This window comes from Montipora foliosa, chromosome 1, assembly GCF_036669935.1.
Source record: "Montipora foliosa isolate CH-2021 chromosome 1, ASM3666993v2, whole genome shotgun sequence".
Lineage (NCBI taxonomy): Eukaryota > Metazoa > Cnidaria > Anthozoa > Scleractinia > Acroporidae > Montipora > Montipora foliosa.
This window is the reverse complement of record NC_090869.1, coordinates 73,265,372-73,287,928: the sequence shown is the minus strand read 5'-3', so window position 1 is coordinate 73,287,928 and position 22,557 is coordinate 73,265,372. Positions and strand designations below refer to the sequence as shown.

Here is a 22,557-nt window from a genome sequence, read left to right as displayed (position 1 = left end):
AACGGTTTATCGTCGTCTGTTCCCTTTGATAATCACATTTTCCTGTGACAGATCTTTCTTTCCACAATAAACCTGTGTACCATTTCCCCATTTGCTAATTAAGACTGGCATTGCTTTTGAAATCTATCTAACAAACTTTTTTCCCTGTAGCATTATGTCTCACAATTGTATTTTCGTAAATAAAACACATGTCCTCGATGCATATGGTGGAGTTTTGAAAGCCCGCATTGTGCCGAGGAATCACCCCGGCTTCTTTCGCCAACATCCCGACATAAGCGTCGTCAATCGTGTAATTAGGAATAGTGTTGAAACTGTCTACAAAGGAAAAGCCACCCGCATCTTGTGATTACATATACCCCGGACCATACACAGAAGTCCTGATAATGCGTTCCATTGTATTCCTCTTACAGTTACGAGCCATTTTCCTTTCCTTTGGACGCGAGGTGTTTTTTATATCAAGTGTCCAAGGTAGAAACTGTGTTTTTTCGGTGTCTGAGGGTTTTCCAAAGACTTTTAGCACCAGAGTGCGTTTTACAAACCAATCATCGTCAGCTTTGAGTAGGAAAGTAAAATTGCCAATAATTTCGCGGCCCATTCGAGCCCAATCTCTATCTTTCAGATTTTAGATTCCAGTAGGTCCTCGACGTAATCACCATCGGATCAAATCTCCATAGTGGGCCTCCTCCTGCAATAGCTTTTTGGAATGGCGGGTGTTGCGTGTTTGTCCAAGCATGAAGATTGTCTTCCAGCGAGGGTTTTAGTGAACTATCGTAACCCCATGTTTGCCGTAGATCTCTCCGCCCGTCGAAATAATAAGGACCTGAAGCTACTAGAATGAGAAGAAAGAGTATTGCTGCTGACAACGTGTTTCGAGTTAGATCAGATAACTCTTGTGTTTAAAAAGAGTCTCTAGCGTTTCTTCGGGAAGGTTTCTCCACAACGGATGCGTGTATGTAATGACCAGTTTCGTGTCATCCCTCGTCATCACGGGTTCAATTCTTGGGTATATGTGCACAGATCTAAGCTTCCTTGATCCTGCAGTGCTAGAAGAATAAATCTGCCCACGACTTCGTGCACTTTCTTTAAAAAATATGTCCACCACGGTAATGGTTACAGCAACATATAGGAAACTAATACATTTCTTCAGCCAGCGCTTGTGCGAGAGGTATCTTGGAACTTCCCAGACGGACATTCCTTCTTGATGAAGCTCCAATCCTTTCGTAATTCACACTTGTTTTTTGTTGTCGAGGCCCCTTTAATGTTGCGTGATGATAGATACAACGAATGTTGACACAGGACGACTACTGGATTGCTTAGCGTGTCGCCTTTCCCTGAAATAATTTTTTTTTTTAGCATGTTCTTCCCCCACGAATACCCAAACTGGACTTGAACTCAAGACATATCCGTGACAAAGCCGGAAACTTCAAGCTCAGCTTATATCAAAGCTTATATCAAGTGGTTTTATGGAGCCCGTCATGTCATTCACAAGCCCACGCAAGCTGTAAATCCCGAAGGAAAACGATGTTGTAACATCAGTACGTATAACCATATGAATACGTTTTTTCGTCTTGTCACAAAAGATGCCTCAAACGAAGAGGTTAAGAGCGAGGCCAAAAACTCTTTTTGCTAGAGACACCAATTAAAGACGGCTTTGTCTAAAATTCTGTGAATTGCATTGTATTGCCGTGTTGCTTCTCCACACTGTCTGACGAGTTTGGCCAGGGAATACCCTACATGCAGGTCGCTGTGAGGGGAACCACGTGGAAATCAAACAGTTCATATCAAAAGATTAAAGTTCAGATTATAAAACCTAACGAATCCACTTCCGCTGGTATTCAGCAGTAAGCCCCGAGAGTTAAGTGCCCTCATCGCCATCCGAGTGTGGGGTTTACCCCTTGATCTGTCCACATTTATAATTTTTAGTTACAACAAGATTACCCGGGTCCACAGAGCGGGACATTGATTTCTGAAATCAATGGAACGAAACGTTCACTGACCTTCATACCTCTGTAATGTCTAGCCTCGGAAGTCCAGGCCGTGGACACTCTCACTCGCTGAAGGCGCTGGTTGATCCATAATTAGTCGTATCCGACACTCGCGGGCCGGATCGCCTCAGTTCGGTTGTCAAATAATGTTCAGATTACGGAAGCGATTCGGGATGATTATATTGAAACACTACCCAGACGAATTCGCCGAGTGATCACGAGCGGTTGAGACTACCTCGATCGACCATTATAACTCGTTTCTATCCTATCAGTCGCGCGGGTCGCTCATCGATCGTCTGTGTAGTGTTTCCATAGTATCGTTCCGAGCGCCTCTGAATATTATTTGAAACGACTGGGGTGATCGGGGCGATACTGGTACGATCATAATGGGCGGTTTGTGGAGATAGGCGGCTGTATTAATTAGCAGGCTAGCTCTTTTCTGTCATCCCGTTGGCGTGCTTGGGTTCAATGTTTGCCGCGTTCCTAACGGCTAAACATACGGAAAGGTCACGCAAACGACCCCAACACTTCACAATATCGATGTTTGTGTATGGGTTTGCATACATGTACATGTGTTAGTGTCCACCTGATCTGTTCCTCATTTTGATTTTTTGTTCTTCTGGCGTAAAGTAATGCCAACTGGAAATGGGGGGCAATGCTATAAAGAGGAACGGATACGGGCTCATTTTTAGCCGAGACACCTGTTTAATTATTCTGTGAAATATTGATTGTGGTTACAACTTTGAAAGATTCCATATTAAATCATTACGAAACTACTTAATTATGTCAAACTTTGTAATCGGTTAATATATTCGATAGCATAGCTGCCGGCCTGGGTTGCATAATGGACCCGACAATATCAACTCGTTTAATAAATGAAAACATGGCCGTTGACAACTCTCGCGGACCGACAGCCGGCTAACGAGTGCCGATGAGTACTTTTGCACCATTTATCTGGTTTTTGTTTGTAATAAGAGATTATTACGTTTTGAATTGCATTTAATAGACTCATGTCTGAGCTTTTTGCCATAGTTTTATTTGTTGGAATCTGTTCAATGAGTGAATACTTGCTCAATACAATCGAAAGTGCAAAATGCCATGAATTGGAATTCATCCTAGACTTCTAACTGTCGCGACACCTCGAGAATGTTGAGACCCTGGTAGGCGATACAATGAGATCAAAGTATATAGTTATATATAATATATCAACGGCGCTCCCACCATACCGAAACTTCACAATAAAAAAGGAAAAGACTATCAATTGCAAAGTTTAGCCACCGAAACCCAGGAGGTCAGAGGATGGATCCTCCTGTCACGGAAGCGTGAGATTCTAAAAAATGAATCACTCATCACGCTCAATATTAAAACCCTTGGCAATCCAGCAGTGGAAATGCTGAAGAGACCCCACCGTTGTTGAGGATACAGTGAACGGAGAGGACAATAATTTCGTTCTTTGTATTATCGTGGCCCCCGTCATTTAATAGACAAGATTGCTTTGCACACGAATTATTTTTTCGTAAATTTTCTCAGCGAGTAATTACCTTCTAAGCAGAAGCCATCGTTTTCTGAAACTAAACCAGTACTTGCGATGACCCACATGCCTTAGGCAGATGGATCCGATTATATTGGTTTACCACTGGTATTTTTGTAGCATCTCCCTCCTATGCAGAAAGAAACAATAACGGTGAACTCATCTCTTTTGCCAAGAGATTCCTCCTGGCCTCGAGGGTCTGTACCTGAGGAAACTTTCCTCCGAGAACACATTACAGAACTCTCCAAGGTCGTCCGATATTATGATATTTCATTGCATAATGTGTCCAGAGCTCGAGTACCAAAAATTCTTTTTAATGTCAGTGTTATCCAAACCTCTGTGAATCTGATGTTGTTGATTGCAGAGGCGTTTTTCTTTGACTGTGCAATAACCTAGAATTAATTAGCGTATTAATTTGAGATAACCTTCGCATTGGTATCAATATTTATCCATTTATAATATTTACAGTTCAACTTGCCTGTGCTGACCTTTGAATAGTTAAAAATCAATCAACAAAAGAAAATGATATGTAGCAGACGCCCAAATTGATTTGCATCATTTTCAAGCACTGCCGCTTGAGATATGGTGTTGAGATATGTTAATAAGTCTCAGCAATTGGGAGAGCTAGTCCACATATTTCCTGGATTGGATTTTTAAATGTCAAACTTTTACTTCATCTGTTTAGTTCATGATTTCCGTTATATAGCGGATCGGCGCAAGCGAGCCTCGCCTCTGTTGAGTTCCCGCGTTTAGAGAACATGAACTCAATAACTTGAGTAAAACATTGGCTCTGCAAGTGCGTTTTTTAAACAACCTCTGACATTTCTTTTTTGCTCTTTACCAATGTTTTACGTTTTGTGAGCAAATCTCAAGTTCCCTATATACGCTCGAACCGAGGGAGTCCAGTGTTAATTCTTTTTCCCCTCGCTTTTTCTCGCACCGCCGTAAATTTCAGCTTTGTCAGCATTTCGCGGTCTAGTTTCAGTTTTGTGGAAGGGTGATTAAAATTGCAACATCTCTAAAAGTGTAGTTCTAAAACGTAAATAACGGCAATATCGGAGAAACTATATCCAATAATCGAAAGAATCAGAAAATATATGACACTAAAATGGAACTCCGAAAAAACGCGACGGTCCCAGACACGATTTCAGCGATATTGATGGACGGTATGTAGACCATAGATAAATCATGTGAAAGAACTCCTGTGTTTCTAAAAGATTGCAAATCAAGGGGCGCATGTCTTTTAAGCCTGGTTCTCATAATTGCCGCCGATGAAACCGCGATATTGCCGCCGGCCATAAAAGATAAAAGTCACTGCTGAGAGACAACTTGATTTTTTAATGACGGTGATGAAAATAGTGATTGTTTCTGTTTTTAAGAATTCACGCGTCCAGATAATTCCGGTCGGGGTGGATATAAAAACAAGTCGCGAGGACAAGTCGCCGCAACAATTCGCATCGTGTTACGGTTAGTTTTGTGAAAATCATTGTCACCGCGGCAGAATTTTGTCGCCTGTCGATCAGTTGCACGAGTACGTTCTACACACAATCACGCACGCGACTCCTGATAGTCTGAATCATTTGACTTTTTATTTGAAATCGACTCCACGTGCTACTCCAACTACGTACAGCCAGTTATGGGGAAAATGTTGGCACAAATAATTTTGTGGTGAGGGCACTTTGCTGTGTAATTCAGGAGAAATCCACCTTAAACGAATCCACCCATTTTGTCACGTCTCACACTCTTTTTTTTTCCGAGCATACTAACAAATTAACGAACAAGAAAGTGATTAATCGAAAAAGGGCATTATGGACTTATAAAAGTTGCGATAGAAAACATTACTTAAAATCATTTCAAGATTAAAAAAAATTGCTAAAAGGTTGCTAAAAAGCGAACGACGTTTCGAACGTTAGCTAAACGTCATTGTCAAGTCAAAATATTTGAGTGAGTTTAGGTCTATAAATACTAAAAAAAAAACAATCGCTGATTAAAAGCTGTAACATGAGTAACTAATAAACACTCTTTCATGAATCACAACATTTTCTTTTGGTATTCAACAGCCTTTATTTTAACTTACATACTTCATGAATATTTAACTAACTGAAAGAATCGGGGATGGCTTGATAATGTAGCAGGGAAGAGCGTGGCTAATGATATTGAATTGCATTGTAAATGAATGAGGGAGGTATCTGTATAAATCCCCCCTCGTTTCAGGGATTTAATGACAAATAAATCGCGCATAATTTTTTTTTTACTTTCCAATTATTCAAATGAACCTTGCTCTTCCTGAGAAAATCAGAATGCTTCTAATTGAAAAATTTTTCGTCGTCAAAAATACTCCACGCACTTGGCTGGAAATGAGCATTTTCCTGCTTCGATTTCCACGATAGCTGATGAATTTAACTGCCATCTGATCGCCGCATGCACAGACCCGGAGCTTGGGTCCGAGGTCAAATTAACTCCCCCCGATGAGGTACACTCATTACAAACACGTACCCCCATCCCCACAACGGCTTCTCGCAACCATGGAGCTGTTCGAGGAGCCGGCTGTGGGTATGGGGTAAGTGTATTTCAATGATCTGTTAACCTCATCGGGTGAGGGTTAATTTGACCTCGGACCCAAGCTCCTTGTCTTGGGCGGCGATCAGTCGCAGTTAAATTCATCAGCTTATCGTGGAATTCGTGGAGATTTTTGACTACGGAAAATTCACGGAGGTTTCGCAAATGAATGGGGCTTTAGCTTTACGTGAAAAAAATCGCGGCCGGGCATGGATTTTTCGAGTCGCAAACCGCCTCTGAGACGACAACGGTCGGAATCGTAGTGTGCAGCACTTGACTTCGTCTTAGAACATTGAGAACACGGCCTTCCCGAAACTGTAAATAAACTCCAAAAGGCCACAAGAATACACCAGAGGTGCGTCATATTTGGGATTCATTTTGATTCCATTGTATTGAATTGACGTTAAGCTGTAGCATTTTTTAGAGCTTCCTAGAATCGACAGTATTTTATTTCCCATACAAAGTCCTATTACTCGTATTAAACTCTCACCGGCTGTCGTGTTAGTGACGCGAGCTTGGGCTGCCTATGGTGTGACCAGCAACCTCGTGTTCACAGTGAATCCTTGGTACTTTTGTAACGTTTTGGAAAGAAGAGTGAACCTGATAAAAAGGTAACCGTTAAAATTCAGATGCGAGACTCTTGTTCTTCCGTAGCCTGGGACCAGGCTCCGCAGTAGCGAGTTTTGGAGCGAAAAGGGAAGCCCCAACTGATGGAGGCCTGGTACCGTTCCCAGGCTACTTCTTTCCGTTTACAGCAAAGTTGCCGAGTTTCGGAGAGAGTATCAAGATGCTCTCTGACTGCGATAATTGGTTTTTTCCTGTGGAAACAGGAAAAAAACATAATATTATTCTTCCAAATCTAGTGACGCTATGGGCGAGAAAGCCCTCTTGACCGTTTCCGGACATTTAAAGACCCCCAATATACTTTTTTTCCGTTAATGTGATGAGGTGCGTAGACGGTTGTCATATTGTTCAAGTACGCACAAGTACATATGATCTAGAAACCTAAGTAAACTGAGCGAAAAATACTCCGTCCTTTATTTCTTTCTTGTCGAACTATTTGTGTGAATACAAGCAAAGAACAAATTCGTCTTGCCCTTATTTTTGAGCACACTTGGTGCAAACAAAACATTGTTCTGGTTGTGCTAGCGTGACTGGAATTGTCAAGAACGTTCTCGGATACGTGCGCTCCTTTTGTCACGAACGTTCTTGGAACGTCGCTCCTTTGCAACCTCGCCTTTTTTTTGTTGCCCGGGTACGCTGGCCAAACAACACTGGCATTGTTAGTGCAAAAAAAAAAGTTACAATGTGCAAAACTAAGTTAGAACATGGTATATAGCTTTTTGTGTTTAGTTTTTAGAATTTATCACAAACCAAAGTGGTGCTTTCATCGACGAAATCTTGGTTGCGTATAAGTAAAAATTTTAGAATAGAAACAATTGCTAAAAATTTCAAAATTTTCCTGTCACTTCAAGTACGCCCTTGCGTATAATGCGTATGGGACGCTACGCGCCTGGCCTGATGCAGTTTTCAGGTTTGTATTTTGTGGAATTTTCCGCGTTGCTACCATCTTCGAAATTTCTTTTCTAAACGATGATAAAATGTCTTGCCAAATAACCGACCATTTATGACATTGAAGAAACGGTGTTGTTTGATCAATGCCGCCAATGTTCAGCAATATTGGTTTTTATTTTATTCCGCAAACTTACACCACAGGGTTGGTTCGATCCCTCGTCTCAGTTTTTGCCCACAAGAGACTTAGAATTGAAGAACAATTGGGACAATTACAGTCCGTAGTTCAGTGTCCATTGGGTATTAAGCAAAAACTAAAAAAGTCAATGATCCGGGTTCGTATAAAAATTGATGAGGATAAAAAAAGTAGTATATATTGGAACTTTTAGTTCGGATCATATGTTTAAACGGAAGGTTTTCTTAGCGAACTAAGAATGTCAGTCGAAGTTAAGATTTGCAAAGAATAATGTTCTACATTTCCTTATCGCTTGCGCTCAGGCCGAATAGAAAACATTGCCATGTAAATGACTAGAAGACGATAGGAGGGAGCCGACCAGAGCCATCGCGCCCAGCCATTTTATTCACTGTTACTCGGACATTATACAACAATATCCGCCTAAGCGTGTCGCGAACAACAACCCACATAAGGGAAGCCCGTTTGCGATGCAGTCTACATGGTAATTGTTACTCTGACATTCGGGCGTTTTGCAGAGCTAAATCAGGGGACAATTTTAGCAGTGGTTAAGCCGGAAACGAACAACCCGGCGGAAAAAACTCCTGAGAGAAAAAGCCCGGCAAACGCATTCTCCAAACCAAAGCGAACCCAACCTTAACCTCTGGAGCTCAGTTAAAGGTTTGACAATAACACTAATTATGGTTTAAATATTATTTATGGTTCGGCACGACTACTTAGCACGGCAGGACTTGCCGTGCCGCACGGCAGTAGAACCCTCCTTGGTTTCAAACTGCGTGCTATCTGTTTGCGCCGAACTCAATTCCTAAATTAATTTTAATGTATTTTGCATTAGTTTGCATACGATTACGCTGGATGGATGGTTTGGTTTGTCTTTGGAATAAAATTGGCGGCGACTGTATTAGGTTCGAGCGTTTTAAACCGCCTGCCGTGCCATCGTCCGGGCCAGTTGCCAAGCCAAATTCATTTGAGTTTCGGCCACTCAGATAGCACGACGTTTGGAACATCCTTTAAGTATACCGATGTGCGAAACAATTACACCGCGAGCAAAGTTCTCAAGTGGCTGAATTGACGTCAAGTGAATGGTGTGAACACCGAGGAGTGGTTTAAATACATGTATGCAAAAAGGTGTGAATGCCTAGCGTAGCATGCGATGATGTGATTACACATGGGACATTCATAACATTCGCAGTGGCTTCTTGTTCAACTCACGGCTTTCGAATAGATTTTGAAACTGTTCGGACTTTGTCTCCATCTTTCCAGTTTTCATTTCAGTTTCACGGATTCCGGTAACTTGAACGGATTGGATCTCCAAGTCCGTGTAGAGCGAAGTGTTTTAGTCGCCGAGATCATGATATTGTCGTCTCTCCAAATCGACAATTACCGCAAGGAGGCATCAGTAAAAAAACACATAACTGGAATAATCTTTTCATGTTTTGGATTGCCGATGGTAGTTCAGATTTTGTTATTTCTTTCACTTTTTGGAACAAGTTTTTCTTTTGTCAAGCTGCGAGAAAATATTTTTATCTGGATTGTTTTCACGTTATCCCGATGTTCCCTAAAATTTCTATGTCTATTTACAAAGGTCTTAATTGAATGATGGAGCCCATTATAAATAGCGGACCTCGGTTACTGATTTCTCAAACTTGGCCACTCTAAATTATACTTTTAACGGCACAACTCGGCGGTATGAACTGAAACTGAAAACGCACCCCTGAAACGCAACCTTGATTCTTTGAAACGTAAAACTTGATTTCTGAAAGATGTAACCTTGATTTCCGAAAACCGTAAACTTGATTTCTGAAAAATGTAAACTTGATTTCTGAAAAATGTAAACCTGTGGGATTTCGCATAAAACGCAAAAAATTTTCTGCCTCATGCCCTCTCTGGAAATGGCGAAGGCGGTGGAAGGTGAGGTAATTCTTTCGTTGTCTGTGTGACCTCTCTCCTTATTAATCCTGTCAGCTAAAATTTGAAAGATTTTGCCGATCTTCCAATTTGATCAAAGCATTGTAATCGCTTGAGAGGATCACGGAATATGTATGGAAGGCCTTGGAAATATCTTGGAGTTTAACCACACCTTGCAAGCTCACAGTGGTACTTGTCACGTCCATCATGCATGGCGCATGGTGTGTCGCTAGGCCCCCCTCATTTGTGTTCCGTATTGCCACATGGTGTCCCGCTGCCACCCCCCTTATTTGGTCAGGGTTTGTCGCCGACACCCTTCCCTGTTCTATAGGGGGCACCCAATAACTGTGGTCCCATGTTACTGCCAAAGAATGCGTCGTCCCTATTATATCACTATGACATAATCCATTACATCAAAGCTAAAACGTTGTTAATTACGCGGAATATCTATGGGAATGGTTTCATTGGAAATAGATTGGAAATAACTTACGGTCTTTTTTGTTTACATTACGGTGATGAGACCGCAGAGTAAATTGAACCAATCTATCCATGTAAAATAAGAGACGTGCATTAAAGTTTTCTGTTGTTGTCAATGCACTAGTCATTTTGTTTGCCCCACCCCTTGACCCCCGGGGATGGGTAGGGAAATTACATTTGAATGGTTGTAAAGTAGGTGTATTTCCACTGGGGACTAGAGCAGACAAACACACGTAATTCCCCCGCCCCTCTGTTCCCTAAAAGAATTCTGAGTCATCAAGGCAATGTTAGGGAGAGACCACAATAGACAGTTCTTGCCATTTGTGTGTGCCACATGAAACGATATAAGGAACGATCCATATTGATTTTGCAATCGTGTGAAAATACTCATTACCATTGCTCTTCGTTTCTTTTCAGTACCCAGCCCTCCTCCTAGGTAAGAAAATTCCCCGATATTTCCCCATGTATGTCCCCCGAGGTGTAAGGCCAGATAACGAAAATCTTGTCATTTTCCCCACCTCCTGGAGGCGTACTTGTGGCGTAATCTTGCATAATTGCCCTAGGATTTCCCCATATGTCCCCACTATCCCCCGGGGTCGGGGGGTGGGGAAAACAAATTACTAGTGCAATAACAGGCAGGTCAAAATAATCACTGTACTGCTGTTATTTGGATTGTACAAGGAAGTATACATTTCCCCTGCAGTGTATCAACTTTTACAGAGGATGCTAGGTCGAATAGGACGTGGTTGTAATGCTTTTCCAGTAAGTAACTCATACGTCTGTCAACCGCTAATACCTTTATTATTTGACTTTCACTAAAGTGACCAATGTAAACTAAAGTGACAAATGTTACAATGCTGCGCTAATTACTGTTTGATTCAAATTTCAACGTTGCCAGTACTGAGCTTGACTCTGCGAAGGAAAAATGATGTTGGAATAAGAGCCATTGCCGATTAGATTGTTACTGCATCGTAACTTGTTGGTGACAAGGTGAGACGACATTATTGGAGACCAGTCCATTAACTTTGACGAAGAAGGGTTGCTAGCCAATAGCGAGATATTCGGAGAGATGGTGGTTTGCGGTCACACTTGAGAGAAACACAGTGTAACACTATTGTTGGACACTCTCTATTCTAAACGTGCGCACGCGACGGCAGCCTTTCTGTTGTTTTGAATCCCTAGGGGAACACTGAACTGACAACAGAACTTGAACTAAACACTAGCCGTGTAACTCCCTACTGCGACCGCAATCATTATTCGTTGTGTTTACGGGGCCCTCAAGACTGTTTTTATTCCGTGGGCCTGATGCCGAAGGCAGTCAGGGGTGAAATTTCGGGCCCGTTCCTTTTTCTTTTTTTTATTTTTCTTCATGGTAGTCACAATTGGCATACCCCACGGATATTGAATTAAGCTCCTATTCGGGGAATCCAATTTTTTGTCCTTCAGTATTTTTCAAACTCCCTTACGGCGATTTGTTTTTGGAATCCTTTTCCTCGCGCGATGATTGACAGTGGTATTAAACCTCACATCTGGCTACATCTGAAAAGTATTTGATAAAGTGGATGATATATGATTTTTCTTTGAGAACGTTAAGCTTTCAAAGTAAAGGAGAAGTTGTTCTTACTTCTTCGTTTTTTTTTTTTTCTATATCTTGCCCCGTTCTTAGTGTCTCCATGGCATGGAACGAATAACTCCGGATCGACCGCATGGGATTTGTCTCATATGGTTTAGGGGCCGACATATCTCTCCCTCAATGCCCGTACCGGCGCGAGGGCGGACGCAGGCAAGCAGCGAAGTGCCAACTGCGTCCAAAAGCCGATCGCACGGGCCGAAATCCCGGGATGACTCGTTTGGTACGACGCTCCAGCGCCATGTCTGGAGGTACTATGCGTTTTTCTCTCTTGTTCAAGACATTCCGTCAGGCGCATGCGCAAATGTTTTTCTCTGGCTCTCGGATACGTACGCTTTACCAAAAAAGCACGATGCATGGTTTTTTTTTTATACATGGAATTGACATTTCAGTTGATTATACAAGCATTAACGTAAACTAAGAACCGTGCGTGTCTGATCTTTTCGACACAAGATGTGAGAGATGGCCTTATTTGCAGAATGGGACGCCTAAAAATGGCGTTGTTTGTCCCTTGAGGTATGGCGGTTCACGAGTGAAGTTGTCTCTCTGGGCCTTTCTGTGGACGAAGTCCAAGGACCTTCCGATGCCATTTGGGTACTTTTTGGAAGCTAAAATCTTCAATGGATACTGTATTTTGCTGGTTGGACTGGGTGGCCCGACACTTATAAAAAAAAAGCAATGAAATGAGAATCGGGGCTCTTCCCTTGTCGTTGAATGCTCAGAATTACCCAGAATTCTTTCTTGGGCACGAACGAGGCAACTTGTAATTGCGAATCATGGAGACTGACCCTCATCAAATGGCTAAACGCGGCGGGCCGGAGGAAAAAGTGGAAAGAAAGTTTTTCCGGCCAGACTCTAAGGAGTAGCCCTTGTGTGTAACTGTTTTGTTTCAAGCGTAGGCTTCCGATTTGTGAACAAGTTTTTATCCATAGAAAATTCCCGGCAAAGTAGTGCTTTTGGCGCTATCATTGATCGTGAGCTATATAGTCAAAACTGGCCTTTCGTACGTGTTTCCTGTTAAAGAAACGGCATAATGTAAATAAGAGAATACTGAAATTTGTATTTGCAGATTACTTAAGTCCAAACTCTACATCGCGAATTCAATAAGCCGTTATAAGGCGCATTCACAATTTCCTGAGATTACTGTATAGAAGTCTGTTTTATTAATGAGTTTTTCCGCTACGTCTTCTCCTTCATATGATCTTTGCGGCAATTACATTCTGTTTCTCAATAAACCCAGAAACAACCAGTTATATTTCAATGTACTTATCAGCCAAGCTGGTGAATGCGCTACCTGATTGAATTCCTAACCACTGAGTCAACAAGGTTAAAATGAGGAAGCCCGGGTCGTCGCATTTTGTATAGATACTTTTTCTTGTTAAATTAATGTTTCTCGAAATACCCGATATTTCGTCAGGTATCCGTTATATGCTATTTTCTTTTAGCTGTGAATTAATGTAATGTACTCGTAGATGTTAGCTCTTGTATTTATTCTGAAATTCGAGATGAAATATAAAATTAGCGTTTTAAGCATGTATTGATGTTACCTTCAGCACGGCGCATGCGTACTATTTGTGCTATGGCGACCCCACTGCTTCTACCATATGACAGATAAAAATGACGTTTTTCCCTTGAATATTTAAGCCACTCGAATTCTTACAGATTAATTGACAGGGGCGGTCTGGAACTGTGAGTAGGCGTGGGATTTGTATCGTTTTGGTACGACACTCGAGTGCCATGTCTGGAGGTACTGCGTTTTTACTCTCCTTGTTCAAACATTCCCGTCAGCACATGCGTAAAATGCTCTGGCTCCCCGATTACCGTAGCATAGCAAAAACCTTGAAGATCCTGTTTAAATTTTTTTTACAAGGAATTGGCATTTCGGCAGTTGATTTCTACAATGGCATAAACTTAACACGTAAGAACCGTAGTTTTTGTCAGCAAACATTTTTTTTTGAAATACCTCGCTGGTTTTCCCCGAACACTATGACTTGATTGTCTCGCGTTCGATCCAATCACTTTTACGCCTCCTTCATGTTGATAAACTTGTAAACAACTTTAAAAAATGTGTCGTTGACAAACTGACCGGTCTAGGGGCCCAGTTAGTGCTCAGGAGTGTTAATTCTGGCTGGGTACAACGCCGGTATACAACCCCCCCCCTAAATTTCCCCCCCCCCCCCCCAATATGTAAATTGCCTATGGCAGCTACGAGATTATGCGTACTAGCTTTAGGTTGTTGAAGTCGCGCTGGGAGTTATGGCCAGAGGGAATGCGCAAGGTATACAGGATGTAATATTAGATCGGTCCTTAGACTATGCTGCGCAAGTGTGGCAGGATATTCCTGTATACCTTTCTGACGCTATTGAATGTATTAACACAACAGTAAAGTAAGCAAAATCCATATTTAACGTCGGATAACTCGTAACAGTAATTCAACTGACAAACCTGGAGGTCTACGGTGCGCTCATTTTACTCCCCACCCTCGCAATCAGGGAGCTCCCGTTTTTGATGGGTATTTAAAGCTACTGCTAAGCTACCACAGGAACGGAAAGAAGTCGAAACATGGATTGTTCATCATCACTGGCCGCTAGACACGAGCATGGCGGGTCGCCAATGAGGTTTGTCCAGGCAGCTAGCCAGGAGGCTGCCCCCTGTTTAAGCGCTTCAGCAGCTCTTTCGTCTTTGCGCGTTTCTCGTCCTCAGCTATTCTCCTATTGGTTTTTTAAAGTCCTTAACGCCATCACAAACCGGGTCTCCTCCACACCAGCCTATCCGGCTGGGGCTATGGCCCAGTCAGCAATCTCACAGTCCCTTAACATGTCCTTTTAAGTGCGTCCTTGTATCTCTTTTTATGAGCACCACCTCTTCGAGATCCAGTAAGATAGCTGACTGAAGAGAGAAGCTGTTTTTTGGGAGGCGTTGTGCATTTTTCATTCTGGACCATGGTGTCCCGTAACCATCTGGAGTCTATGTTGCTAGTAGTATAGCATCAATACTTGTAAGGGAAGCTCTGTCCAAGAACCTGCAGCATTGGTGGCACGATCATACCCTTTGATATTCATGATTGACCGGAGGTAATCTTTGGTGAAATTTTCTCGAGTTGCTTCACTGTGATAATCTATATAGTCCACAGATCCCACGTTTTCTGAGCCATACAGGCAGCGTTTGGTATAATGAACAGCTTGATAGACCTCGTAGTTTGGTGTCCACTCAAGTTTCGTGGGGTTGTCGAAGACTCGCCTTTGCAATATCTTTCCAAAGGCTGATGCAGTCAGCGCTGATCCTGTTTGTTGATCTCACGATCAAGTGAAACATCACTTGCCACATAACTACCAGGCTACTTAAAGTGTGGAACTACCTTGAGAATGGTTCCATCTGCAGTATTTTCAGTACTGAGTGGGAATTGAGGTGGTTGCCAGAGGCAGATTGATACTAACCTCCCGTTTTAGTGCAGTTCAGTGATAGCCCAAGTCTATTGCAAGCTTCTGAAAAGGCGGCAGTTATTCTCTGTAGACCACTTCTGACGACGAGCAACCGCAGCATCATCAGGTATTGAAGTTCCACGATTGAAGCTGTAGACACAACTTGGTTTTGGCCTGTCAGGCGCCGTAAGTTAAACATATTTACCTAGCGTATTCGAGTAAGGTGCAATTTGAACTCCGTGATTTTTCAGATGAGGCTTCCCCCGTCAGCTGTAAGGGCAGGCACCCATGAAAAGAGCAACACCAATCGTGGGAGCTATTACACATCCTTGCTTAACACCTACTTTCACAGGGAAAGGTTCCCACCGTCCTTCACCTTCACACATGAACAGAGGCGGTCCCCCCCCATATCATCATGAAGTAGACGGATCATCGTAATCAATTTACTGGGCACCCATATTTTGCTCAAGATCTTTCCAGAGAGTTTCCTCTGTGAACCGAGTCGAAAGCCTTAGTCAGGTCAAAGAAGGCCTGTATAGAGAGGAGTTTCTTTGTTCCCTACACATTTTTCTTTGCACCTTGCCCGCAAGGCGAAGATCATGTCAATAGTGCCTCCTGTTGCAGGACGAAAGCCACACTGGGTTATCATAAGTAGGACGGTCCTCCGAACGCATTGTGTGTCAGCCATTTGATATCAAATCTTCGCAAAATACAAACATTTAACCAACGACTGTACTAGCAGCTACGATGCCTCTGTATTATTGCCGCAGTCCGCCTTGTCCCCTTTTCTTGTGAATGGCGGCTTATCAGTGGCATCTTTAGGTCAGCTGGAGCTTGTTCCTCGGTCCAAAGTGCCTCTGTATGAAGTTGTGAAGACGTTGGAGTCAATTCTGGTCCGCCGATGACTCAGTACTTTCAGCTGGGCTTCCATCAGGCCCAGTTGCCTTGCCGCTTTTTCAGTGCAATATGTTGGCTAGATTAACTTCATGATTGTAGGTAGATCAGCGAGCTCATGGTTTTGGCTGGGAACTGTCTCAACTCATTGATAACTGTCTGGTCAACTTCAGCTTCACGATTCAGCAAAAATTGTAAAAGTGCTCTCCTCCAATCGCGCCATGGACAGATGCAGGATCCTTCACCAGTGCTCCATCTGCAGTTCGCAGTGGGAGTTTGGGCCGTATGTGCTGGTACCATAAACAGCCTTGCATTGCAGCAAAGAAGGCCTTCGAGTTCTGTTTATCCGCTAGCATCTGAAGCGCTGCGGTCTTTGTTCTTCCACCACTTGTTCTTTAGTTCACGAGTACGATGTTGCGAGATTCGTTTCTTGCTCTTAGTAAATCATACTTGGATGATTTTGTTCTCGGGTTCCTCTGTCCCACTTGATGAAAGTAGCTCTTCTGCGCTCGATAATTTTTATTTCAGGGTCATTATCACGTCAAACCGGTCTTGATTTACTTTCTTTTTAGAGCCGATGGTTTTTGTACAAGAGTCAAGGATCACAATTCTTCAGGTCGTTCCCACGTCTCAATCACAGGTTTTTCATCTGTGAGTAATGAGAGACTGTTAGCCAATGTGGTCTGAAACTTTTTGTTTGAACATCTGGTTTTTTCAGAGAGGCAACATCAAACTTTTTCACTTTGGCCTTCAACCTCCTTTTCTTTGGGGCTTTGATCTTGATTTTTCACAACGTCACTAGACGGTGGTCAGTTAAGCAGCTATCAGAGCCCTGATGGGCACGAGCTTTCTTGACTTCCTTCCGATCCCTGGACTTGATGATTATGAAGTCAATTTTGATGCCAATGTTTTTAACCCTAGGTTGTTGCCAGGTTCCTTTATATCTGTTCTTCAACTGGAAGAGTGTGTTAGTAATTAGGAGGCGTTTCCCTGGTCTTTTCAGATTTGGCGCCGCGGCCAAGGAGGGGGGCGCTTCGGCCTCCCCGACCGCCGTAGGTTTCCCCTGGGCTTTGCCTATTTGTCGAAAACACTAAAAAAACCATGGAAGGGTGGCGCGGTCGGTTCCCGTCCGGACATGGTAGACTTTTAACTGGTCTATCCTAGATTTTTCGGCCGCGGCCAGAGAGGGCGGGCGCGTACGGCTGTAATGCCGTATGCCTCAGTAGCATCATCCAAAAGCGAGTGTCTAGAAATCGATTCATTGGAACAGTATGTGCATAAATTTATACGGACTCGGGTGCACAGTGCGAGCCAACTTGGCGGCTTGAGGACCTTAATTCCGTGGCAAATACGTAGTAGGCACTAAGGAGAAGTTGCAGGTTAGTAGATGGCCGTTGGCTCAAAGGAGAGCTCATCCCCCCTTGCAGATATTAATTTTTTAATTTCTGCGAGGTGTCCTACTCATCCACCCACACTGGTCGCAAGTGAAACAGGTGGTATCCACTATGTGGAGAGCAGGGAATCGAAATCATGACCTCTTGCACCAAGGCCGCGCTCTAAGCAACCGATTGGTGCCATCCTCGCTCCTGGTTAATTCAGATTACTGAAGAGCTTTAAGATTCATAGTTCCAAACTCTAGTTATCAACAAGCCCTAGATCAAGCAAATCTGACGTCCTTATCAAATCGCAGGTTAATCATATGTAACAGTTGGTGAGTGATATTGAGTAATGAGAGCCACCCCATAAGCTTTTTGAGCTCTGCAAATATACTACAAGATCCATCCCATACCAGTTAAGATCAGGGAATACTAAGCCCACTATAACAATGAAAAGGAACAAGAGATCAAATGAATTTTCACTTTTAGGTTCTCGTGAGTCCGATTATCATATTACTTATTATTTTAAATAGACTTAATTTATAGTTTTTTAGTTTGTAAATGACACTGTTTACTTGAGTTTTTTAACTTCCAGAATGGTTATTTAAAACCTTTTTTTTTCCTATTCTAACATTGCTGACAAATACACATCCCGGAAATGTTTTTGGTTTCGAGGGAGTGGACAAACCTCCACCGCTCGCAGAGCCTGCTAATGATTTGTTAGTGGGTTGAAATGAAAGGGTTTAATACTTCGTCCGGCAATTGATTCATATGTGGATTTGTAACCGTATCCAGAAATATTTGATTCAAGTTTGGTGGGCTCCCCCCCCCGAGAATAGAGTGTGCAGCCTTGGTATTTTATACTACCATTGACCACCGAGGAATTGAAAATGGCTCAAACCGACGTCGAATCTGCCAAAAACACCACACATCACAGAAAGCCGAGATAGTTATCTTTTGTTTTTTTTTATTTTAATAATAAGTTATGTTTATAGTTGAAAGTAAAAGAACAGACCATCAAAACTCAGAAAACACTTTCGTAACCAATCAACTTAATCAGCTTTGGCACTGAAAAGTATGAAGGGGAGTTTAAGAAATTAGAATATTTTCTAAAACAGTGGGATATTGGTTCCGCTTTGCCGATCAAATCTACGCTTCAAACACGGTTGCAACCCTTACGTGTCCACGGGATGTTCTTTCTTCCAGCGGTGTTCGAATGGCCGTACAAAGAAGAACTCAATACTGGAACCGCTTTTTGTTTGTTCCTAAAAAAAAAAAAAGAAACTTTAAAATTTAAAAGATGTTACTTATCAAATCTATCACAATTTTTCTAAACCTGAGCCAACCAATAGGGTCGCATGTGTAAAGGATCTAAATGTATGCGACTAAACCCCTTCTCGTCACTAGAGCCTCTGGATCGACCACAGGCTCTGGGAAACTCTATGCATGAGAACATGGGCCTTAGAGGTTCCTTATAGCCAAAAACCGGCTATTGGAACCTTACGGCGCCTGCTCACTCCTCGCTCAGCGTAAATGCACCCATCAGAGGACGCTTTTGATTGTTTCTTCACGAAAACCAATTAGAAAAAGGGCCCCCAAAACCCTTGTGTCAGGGTTCCCCAGCTCCTTCTCTCTCTCAGTCAAGAGAAGAGATCTGGGGTCGAGATTTGGAATAAACCCAAACCTACCCCTACTAAGTAGGTTTAACTGAAATCAATCAGCCCAGTCCGCTTATCTGTATCCACACAGAAAATGCTATTGAAAATAGTCTTACCTTAGGTGACCCTAATTTCCAGAAGGTTTTTCGAAGGTCACAATACCCGTTAGCTTCGGACTGAATTCTCTATTTTCGAATCCCTATAATACTCTTCCTTTGTCCCCCAATTTTGCAGAAACTATTATTTTCCAATGCTCTTGGGACACTGCATATTCCCAAGATGCATTTGAAAACAAATGGGTTATGCAAAATTTTGGGGGGCAAACAAATTGAATTATGGGGAATTCGAAAATAGAGAATTGCGTCGCGTTTTTTTTTCGGACCCTGAAAACATCCTTCTTGCACCCAGAGTAGCTTGAGAATCCCAGGTAACCTCCAGGCAAACAGCTAAATAACCATAGAAAAAAACGAGGACCAAAGGCCAGTTTAGAAGCCGAATAATAAGCGTGATCAATCTGTTCCGTGAGTCCACACAGGTTTAAAATTGAGGACCGATTCGATTACATCAAGATATAAGAGGAGCGATATTATAAGGACCAAGCTTGGCCTCCGCATCTGGCGAGAAGTATTCTTCCGATGGGAGGGTTATTATCACACAGAGACTGAATACCGAACACCGGTTCGCGTCTGTAAACCCAGCAACTCCCCCCCCCTCCCCCTCCCCAGTTTTGCTTCTAACGGTTCCCCAACGCACCTCAGCATTGACATTTTAGTCCACGGGTGTGTTCTCCCTGTCGTCCTCGATGAAGTTTACTGCTGAAGCCGGTCTTGATGTGAAATGTTCTGTCATAATTTGATACCTTCTCGTGCTTAAAAACAGTGAAACTACAAAAAATACTTCAGTGGTACAAATAATTAAAGTAGCGACCTCTTAAACAAATCAGTGGTTGCATTTAGCCGATATCGTGACCTAAATGATGAACGCCTGAACCCACTGTCTCCTCTTCCTCCCTTCGTGATCAATGTTCATTTTTGATGATTCGAAGTAAACAGCAACCCTCTCAACACAACATTGTGTGGAGGACCCAGAATAAACGCTTGGCGTTTTAGATTAATAAAAGCTGCTGTCCTTTGACTGCGGTATTTAAATTACATTAATTCCATTAGAAAAAGCTGTAGTGACTCGATTTTTGTATTAAATCCTTTCAGGAAGTAGCGTGGCGTAATTTAGGGGGTAAAGTATTCCACAGCTGTGCTCTGCTACATAAAAAGCTACTTTTTAAATAGTCAGTACGGGGTTGTGGAAGCACTCATAATTGATAGGAGATTAAATTTGTTTGTTTCAGTAGCGATATAGCTGGTCGTAAATTATCCGCTCAAACACTTTGGCCACTGCTGAGCAATGTGAACTACCAGCTGCACGTTAATGTTGTAGCAAAGTGTTTTTACGAGATTTTATGATCGGAATAGTGGCCGTCGGTATTTCAGGGTTTGCTGCTACATTTTAACTCAAAGTCGTTGTTTCCGGTTGTTTTAAGTTTTTTGTTTTACTATCTCGGCTAATTAAGCTGGTAATCGCTTCTTCTGCATGATCCCTTTCAACATATCACATTGGTACATGGAAATTTGATTTAATGTAATGGTATGTTTTGCCTATAGGCGTGAAAAGCCGGAAAAGATGGACTGGCTCGAATCTAATAGACTTAACTATTAAAGGGGAATGTGGTGAAAGTGCTAGTTTTCCACCCACATAAACCATGTTAGCGTGGAAATGGGCCCACACAAGGACAGAGAAAAACTCCGACCAGGTTGGGAATTCAACCCTCGACCTTCGTTTAGATTCACCACTGCTCTACCAACTTATCTACAAGTTCAGACTCGAGCAGCTCGTGGTAATCACGAGTCACGGCAATGAATATGTACAAGTACAAGGCAAGGGTTACGTTTTTACGTTTTTTTGCAAACGTTGGCCGTGTACGTAGCACTTATATTTCCAATAGACTTAACCATTAGAGGGTAATGTGTGGAGTGCTGGATTTCCACCCATATAAACAACGTGAGCGTTAGCCCTACTATATGGGGTGGTGATCTAACCCGAAGGTCGTGGGTTTCAATCCCACCCTGGTCAGAGTGTTTCTCTGTCGCATGTGTGGCTCATTTCCATCAGTAGTGCTAACGCTCACATGGTTATATGGGTGGAAAACTAGCACTTCACACATTACCCTCTAATAGTTAAGTCTATAGTGACTTGAATCTAGCCTGAGCAAGAGAGTAAGAATCTGGTATCATGTTTGTCCCTATTATCGTCAGGAGAGTGTTTATTTCTCAACCAAGTTTTGCAGGAAAATATCTAATAGAATGTTTTTACCAATTCAAATCTCCTGGGTTTAAGATTCTTCCCTGTATTATCTACGTTCTGCTTTATGATAGGCCAAGCCACCTCATGGAGCAGATAAACCGTACTTTTCAGTTCCGGAACTGTCACGGACAGTCCGTTTGTTTTTTTTTCACGTAGCCTTACAAATTATTCCATTAGCGCGCGTTGGATATAAGATGGTAAATAGCCAACGAGGCGCGTAGCCCCAGGCACCCAACGACCAATTTGTTGTAAATGTATTATAAACCCAGTTAATGAAATAAAATGTTATTAAGGGCATTTCAGGTTTTTTTCAGTGCTTTGCTGGAAAAATATTATCTGTTCCTTTGTCCCAGCAATACACACAAGAAATTTTCCCAGCCAGCTAGATTAAAATTGTTGGTTTCCCCAGCCAGCTGAGCAAATTTATTTCCCAGCCAGGAATTCCCGCGCGCTTTCAAATCCCTCGATCCCAAAACGACCGAACAAAAGCGACAAAACCGGGACAAAACTGTTTTTTTTCCGCAAGCGCAAGCACTCTGACTAGCAGTCGGTATTTTTGTGACTACTCTCTGGGAGAGGTGAAGGGGTTTTCTCCTTTTTTTAGTCGTCCTCAGTCTTCAGAGTTTTCTAACAGAGCCAGCTCGGGTTGAAATGCTAGAAAAAGTCAGTAATTCCCAGGCAAAAACCTCTATCAATAACATAATTTCCCAGCCAGCTAATCGAAAACACCTGTATTTTTGCCAGCCAGCAAGATTCTCCCTCTGGGTAACAGATAATGTGAGGAACAGATTCGTTGGGTGCCCCTGCATATCCAACAATCGCGAATGGAATAATTGTTTTATTAAATTCATTAAACCCCAAAATTTTAGAAGTACGAAATACTAGCGAAAAAAGATAAGGAAATCCAAGCGAAATCGAAAAAAGTTGATGAAGATGCGATGTCGTGTAATACCTCGTGGTCATACAGACGCAGGCTCATCACAAAAACATTTCTTACCTTTTCGCGTATCTCTAAGCTTCGAAAGTGATCTAAACTTTCCACAAAAACGTTTTT

General features: G+C 42.5%; 1 pseudogene; it reads right to left on the bottom strand.

Annotated features, from left to right (window-relative positions):
* Nucleotides 1-14,770: 14,770 nt before the first annotated feature.
* LOC137973883 (uncharacterized) overlaps nt 14,771-22,557 on the bottom strand; it is a 23,269-nt pseudogene continuing 15,482 nt past the window's right edge.